This window comes from Stegodyphus dumicola, chromosome 1 (assembly GCF_044657685.1).
Source record: "Stegodyphus dumicola isolate Sdum_Otavi_A_Nest chromosome 1, ASM4465768v1".
Classification (NCBI taxonomy): domain Eukaryota; kingdom Metazoa; phylum Arthropoda; class Arachnida; order Araneae; family Eresidae; genus Stegodyphus; species Stegodyphus dumicola.
Window position 1 is genome coordinate 123,685,093 of NC_140768.1, and position 7,737 is coordinate 123,692,829.

Sequence of the window (7,737 nt, forward strand, 5' to 3'; positions counted from 1 at the left end):
TTGAAATCATTAAATGTCATTCCACTAGATGACAAACTTGAAAATTTAACGCCATGCCTGCTACAGGCAAACCCAAAAAACAATTTCTATGAAAAACATTTAACTGTATTTACATGATTACATGCGGCACCTGACATATGAAATATATAGGACAGACTAAAAACAATCTTAACTTTCGAATCAATAACCATAGAGCTTAAATTAAAAAATTCAACGCACAAAAAAATAGCATTAAAATAAGTGCACCATCACAACTCCATACAGCAGAATTAGAGCACTTTAAACATACTAAAACTACGTTCACTTTATCCATATGGACTTAACACTTATATACATAGTCATAGATATACTTCTAAAAAATCTATTTTCGGATACACTTGCATTGAAAAAACAATTGAAATGTTTTTTTGACTCAGACAACTTTCCCAAGAAACTTCTCAACTGGTCACACTCCTGTACTAATAAATTCTTTATCAAACTAAAAAAATTCATTCAAGAAAGCTACGACGACATACGAATCATTAAAGACATGATTCTCGATTTTAGTCTTTTCAGACTTTCTAATAGTCTCACTCAACGCAAAATTTATTTTAAAGTCAATTTTCTGCATCCGCAGTTTGACAATATTCATTTCTCAAGAATCATCAGAGATTGTAAAGATTACTTCCCCGCAGTTGTCACAATACCAATGGTTGCATTTAAATATCAAAGGACCTTAAGCAACTTCTCACTAACCACCATGAAATAGATGAAACAACAGAATGACATTGTAAGACACCAGTTTACAGCAATTACGTAGATTCTCATCACCAGCACATAATTACTGGCAACCTGAAGTCAGAGGATTGCCAATGGGCTTACATTCCAGCTCCTCGATCTGTAATATCTTTTTATTTATCAAAGAATTTAACTTCCAAAAAAATCTACAACCACAAGAGTTAAATTACTACAAACACACCTAGTACATTGATGACCTTATTACAATTAATAATTTTGGTAAAATTGAACACTCCGAGGTTTATTCAAATTGTCTTACACTTAATAAAACTAATAATTCACAAAAGAGCATAGACTTTCTAGATCTTCAAATCATTAACTACAAAAAAATTTTACTTTTTAACAAAACAAGAAACTTCAATTTCAATACTAACAAATTAATAAATTGGAACTCCAACATATCCAAAAAAGTAATTAACAATACAATAAGTAATCAAATACAACGAATTAAAATTATATGCACAGATACAATAGATTTACAACGCGAAATTTTGCTCCTTATTAAAATTCTCAAAAATAATCTAATACCCATTCAATTTATTAACCATTGCCTTAAAAGAGCAGGCGTTAAATACTCACTCTAAATCATTAAATCTATTAACTGATAGGGATATGATAATTTGTTCCTAAACCTGAGAAGGAGGTATAAGTTGGATGACTATCAGTTGAAGGATTTGTATATAGTGTAATTACTCAGTTGTATATATTATAAAAAGCTAATATTCTTCAGACTTATACTGTTACTATGCTGTTACTAAAAAAATGGGCCTATTTCATGCTTTAGTCTGTCTAATAGCTCTTGGAAAGTGAAAATTCCTTTTTTCCTTTCTTAAATTCTTAATCATTGCGATACGACAATTAGCCAGAAATTAATTAATTTCCATTCACTAGTATTTTCAAAAAAATCTTAACAGACAGTTTCACTCAAATAAGAACTCCACATAATACATCCCTCAAGAATTCCGAGTCCCACCCACTACCATAAATTACTTCACCCAAGTCTTACCGACTGATATTATTCAAAGCCCCCACTGCCGCTAAGAATTTTCGGACACCCTACACTTATGAGTCAGACACGAAGAGAACACTTGGCCAACTCCCCACTAGAAAGACTGTAAGTTACTTAATACCTTTTCTGGCCTTTATATCTTCATGTACATTCACTGTTCTTATTATATTTTTTATATTATTTTTATATTATTTTTGATTTATTTTTACAAAGTTTGCATTATTTATCTTATTTTGTAATCTTCTATGTTTATTTCAACTTTACTTTGAATTCTATTTCATAATGACAATTTCCAATGTTTAATTTTTACAAATAATATAGAACTCAAATGCATAAACATGAGGGTGTCGGGGACGGTTACTCGAGTTTTTTCGGATTTTTTTCGGATTTCTCTACAGAAATTGCTTTTTACTCCAAATTGAATTGGCTAAAATGCTTCATAAGAATAAGTTCTTTGAGTATCAGCATTGGTTCGTAATCCCTTCTATTCGCGGAAATATTTGGCCTGACCAGAATTGCCGGTTTGGCTTTACCTAATAACTCGAGTAAAGACGAAACACCTTCGTATTTACGTATTTTTATTAATTATTGTTCATTGAACGGGAGCTGGTTTGTTCCCTTTGAAAAGTCAACTAATTTCCGATCAATGACAATGATTACATGTTTTTAATTTAATTTTTCCTTTTACAATTGAAATTTTGTTCTTCATGATGATTTAATTCCAGTCCCCGTTAAAACATTATTAACATTTTACTTTCAAGTTACTTGAAAACATCTTTCAAAATATAACTCACCAGTCTTTTAAAATAATTCTACTTTAATTAAACTTAGGAGATAATATAATCAATTTATCAATATTGTTTAGGAAATAAATTATATATATATATATATATATATATATATATAAAAGAAAATTCCTAGTTCGTACGCTAAAAAGTTGCTTAAATACTGTGGTTTGTGAAAATATTAACATAAGCAAGATAAGGCGCAATGAAATGTGTTACAAAGATAAAATAAACAATACAAACACTTGAATATTTACAAATAAAAATCAATACTAATAGTAAGCAATATGCTAATAAAAGTAAGGCATATTTAAAACATCAGAATAAAGTACGAACAAATGATTTAAGCAAAAATATAAAAACTAAGAAGCGGTAAATGGTAGATTAGCCTAATTCGAGTCTCATTATGGCTCTTTCGAATCTCATTATGGCTTGAAAAAAACTTTGTCAAAATCTTTATAAGATTTTGGCAAAGTTTTTTTCAATTAAAGCTTCTTAGTTTTTATATTTTTGCTAAATCATTTTTTCGTACTTTATTCTGATGTTTTAAATATGCCTTACTTTTATTAGCATATTGCTTACTATTAGTATTGATTTTTATTTGTAAATATGCAAGTGTTTGTATTGTTTATTTTATCTTTGTAACACATTTCATTGCACCTCATCTTGCTTATGTTAATAATTTCACGGAACCACAATATTTAACCCGGCGGAAGTCGCACCAAGAAAAGTTACTAGAGTGGGCGCGTGGGATATCACATACCCCAATATTTAAAATACGATAAAAACAGTTTTATTTAGTTTTAAAGCTGTTTTTCTTGTTCTCGTGTATTATAAATACGTGAATAATAATTGGGTTTCCAAAAATTAATTTCCAAAATAATCTTAGAGTTAAGATTAAGATAAATGAAAATAATAAAAAAATAAACATCATGCCTCTAACTTTCATAGCATCTCTAATACACAATGCTTATTTTATTTCTTCACACTTTGAACGAAATACATTCATGTGTTCTTGGCACAGAATGTTTTCACATTTTAAACATTGCATTCATGTTCTACTGTCCTTGGCGCGAGAGCAAAGAATTTATCACATCTTTCATACTTAGTTGTTTCGAATTTCATGTATTCGTTTTAATTCTTCGTCCAAACTTCTGCTTTTGTTTTGCATGCAGTACGTCAGTTTCTTGGTAAAGTATTAATCTCTGATCTTTGTTCAATATTTTTTTTCATTAATTGTAATGCTAAGTCCTTCAAAAACAAACTTTTGTTCCTGGTTGGTAGATTAGAAGTTGAATGTAATATAATTCAAGTATTTATTACAGCAGCATTCAGTGCAGGAAAGAAAATTACCATTGGCCACCTCCTTGTTATTCTGGCAACTGAATAACATAACTGTCTGACATTTCACCCCCCCCCCATATCCACTGCTCCTTTAGTCATATTATAAAAGCATACAATTCCTGGCGTTTTATTTTCTCCAATAGTATCATCTATAGTATGATCGTTATATAATGTTGAAAGCATAAGAACAGTTTTTCCTTTTTTAGGAACATCAGGAATTAATGTTTTATCTTTTTCGAAACCAAAAACAGTGTAGAAAATATTCCTATTTTCATCTTTAGTTTCCGAAATGCAATCTTCGCTTTCAAATATTTCTAATAAATCTCACGGGCGTTGCATCTTCAATTCATAGAGATTCATTCTTTTTACCAGCCCACCAGCGGCCGAGCGGTAAAGTCGCTGAACACTGGTAGTTCGGTCCGAGGTTCGAATCCCGAGAACGGGCTGTCTGCATGGGTGTTTTCGTGTTTTTCCACATGTGTAACGTGTATACGAGCCAGTTTCCCTTAGAAAGTCCTCCACGAAGGCATCCCTCCCCTTAGGCAGATAGCCCTAGTGTGCTTTGCCATAATTAAATACACCACACCACCATTCTTTTTACCATAATGCGGTTATTAATGTTTAAGAATTTAATGTCAAGTACTTTAAAATCACTTCCGAGTAGAAATATTTACTGTTACACTCTAGAAATAAATTTCTGAACTAAATATTCAGTCAGAAAAACACTTACGCGGACAGGCGCATGGGGTGTGTCATACCCCAGTTCCAACAAAATACCGATAAATATTTTTCTGAAATACACAGGCAAAGAAAAAGCGGTTCTGAACGTCAATCACAACTAGAAACTCAGCTTCTGAAAGCAGCACAGAATTTCAGTTTCACAAGTTAGGAATATTCCACTTTTATGTAGGGTTGGGGTATGATACACCCCACGGGTTAAGCAATTTTTTAGCGTACGAACTAGGAATTTTCTTTTAACTTTTTTCTAAATTTTGCAGCACAATGCGCAAAGTTTTTGACCACATAGGTCTTTTTTCGTTTGTTCTTTTTACATTAATTAGTTATATATATACTTTTGGTGTGGCCGATTGCAAGCAAAATATGAGGTGCACATCTGCATGTTATAGCAATCCTATATACGAAATTTCAACGTTCTGAAGCTACTCATTTTTGAGTTATGCGAGATACGTACGTACGCACAGACGCCACGAAACGTTCTCTTCAGAATTCATCTTAAATCAGTTTTATAATTTTTTGGGAAAGGAAAGAGTCCTTTATTCTGTCCTTACGTACAGATGTCACGCAAAAACATCGTTAAATTGCATTCAATAGCGGTCAAAATGTATATTTTCGTTGAAATATGATACCTGAAATTTTTGGTTACTACAATACTTCCGTTTTACTTCGTACAAGGATATAAAAAGGATGCATAGCGTAAAAATTAATGTTACAACACAAAAGCTTTTTTTTTTTTTTCGAGCTTCTCTATCGTTCTAGCAGAACTATTTTATCACTAGCTGAAATTATGCTCAATTAATTGTTTTTCTTTCCTCTTCCATTAAACTGAATATAAGAAAAAGAAAAATCCTTCAGTCAGGTATGCATAGTTTCAAACATAGCGAACACATGATATGCATTTATCTTTTTCCCAGAAATACTCGTGCAGTTGTTCACAGTATCACACAGTACAATCAGTAGTTACACTTCAAACTACCAGGAAAGTTAAATACATCGCAATGCAAAATGAATCTAAAGAGAAAGCTAACCTGGAAGTATTTTCGATTTCAATAAGCGGAACTAACAACTCGCAAAAATAATAACAGCAACAACTGAGAGCAGATGCTCTCTCCGGACTTATATGGTTTGCAACCGGCCTCCGAGATATTTTTAGTATTTTCTGCTTCTCAAAATCACTAGAAAGTAATATGAAGATCGAATTACGGTTACAGTTAATATAATGATCAATTGCAATTATTCAATTACAATACTTATTACTGTGATACAGGAACCGGATCCAAATGTCGCCAAATGATCGTAAAGTTTGGGTGACATTTTGTGATTTCTTGTGATATCTGGCGACAAAATAAGTCGCCAAAACCGTTGTCACTTTGGCGATATCTCGTCAAATTAAAAAGATACCCATTTACTCAATGTTAAATGGGCTCTCCCCTGTAATCTTACTTTTGCGGCTTAGCTTCACTCTTAAGAGCTTTCGCTTTCCATTACGCAGAGAAATACAATAATTTCACTTATTAATTGCACTAAAATCATCTAGGTAGAAAATTCGTAACTGTATTATCATCAGCTTAGGTATTTAAACTTTACTAAGTTCTTTACGCAAGTTTATCTTTTCATTTGAACTAAAATGTGTCAAAAAATACTACAAATATTAGATTAAAACACGCTGGTTTTCTCAAGAAAACGTTAATTATAAAAAGGATGCTTTTAAAGAAAACACTTAAATAACTCTGCAGTTTTATGTTAGTAGGTTAGTAGGAGTGAGTATAACAGAAGACTGGTAGACTGCGAGCCCAGCGAGCGTAAAAAACCTTATCAAACCCTTTTTGCCCCAATTAAAAATCTAAAACTTTTCATATTTTTTATTTGTTATAAAACTTTTAGCTTTTTCTTCTGGTTGTGTTCTTCAAACTTTAATGAGCAGGTAAACGTGGAAGTTGTATTTATTTTTACTTTTACGCAAACGACTGCACAAAGTTGTTTTTTAAAACTTCTATGACGTTTCCACAGTAATTCGGTAACTGAATAACCACTGAATGAGAAAGCTTCTCATATAATAACGAGAAAAACTTTGCTTTTCTTAATTGTTGTTTATCATGGAAAAAAAATTGTAAATGCATAAATTAATTGAATCACTTTGTTTTCATCGAGTATTTAAAAACTTTGAAAAAAAAAATAAACTGAAATTCAAGTTTTTTCTTTTAAATTGAATGTAGTCATACTGTCCAGACTAATAAAATAGTATTTCAGTTGCATTAAAATTACTTTAGCAATATTGTCTGTTAATTGCTCTGTAGTAGTTCATAATTTCTCTTTGTGACATCTACGTTTTCTGTAAATGTGTGGCAGCGGGCCAGAGCCTCTCTGAAAGCCTTGGCTTTTATCTCTATCTAATTCAAATCTAAGAGTCTGTAGTTCTTTTGCTAGGAAAATGGATATAAAGGGTCCCACTTGTTTTCGAACATATGTGTTTTTGGAATAAATTTGCGAAAAAACATCTGCAAAGTAATATATATTGGCTTTAATTTGTTTCCCATATACTGTCGTTTATCTATTTCAATGCTGCTAGTTTAAAAAAAGTATGTTCAGAACATTTCTTATAAGAAAATCAGTTACAAAAAAAATTCGCAAATAATGTAGTATAACTTTTAGGACCTTTAGAACACAAAGTTAATATTTAAAGAAAGAAGGAAAGAACAGAAATTTAATCTTTAATTGGATACCTTTTATCCAAAAATGCAGTTTCATGCACTTTGCAAAGTATTCAAAGGCGGTAGGTATTCAAAGGGTATGCAAAATATTCAAAGGGGCGCCGGAGCGGTGAACGTATATTTCTTTTTCTATTACTTATTACGTATATTTAAGGAACGTACATTTCTTTTTTCTTTTTTGTCATGAAAATTATATTTTCTTGTTGTATAATAAACTGCTACATGTTGAATAGGATTTAAGTCTGGAGAACACGGAGGAGTTTTGTTAATTTCAATGCAGATTAGCAATAATTAAGCAAACATTTCGAGCGGTATGCTTAAAATCATTAACCTGACAGAACTTGAAATGCATTTCACATTCGAAGTTTTGTAT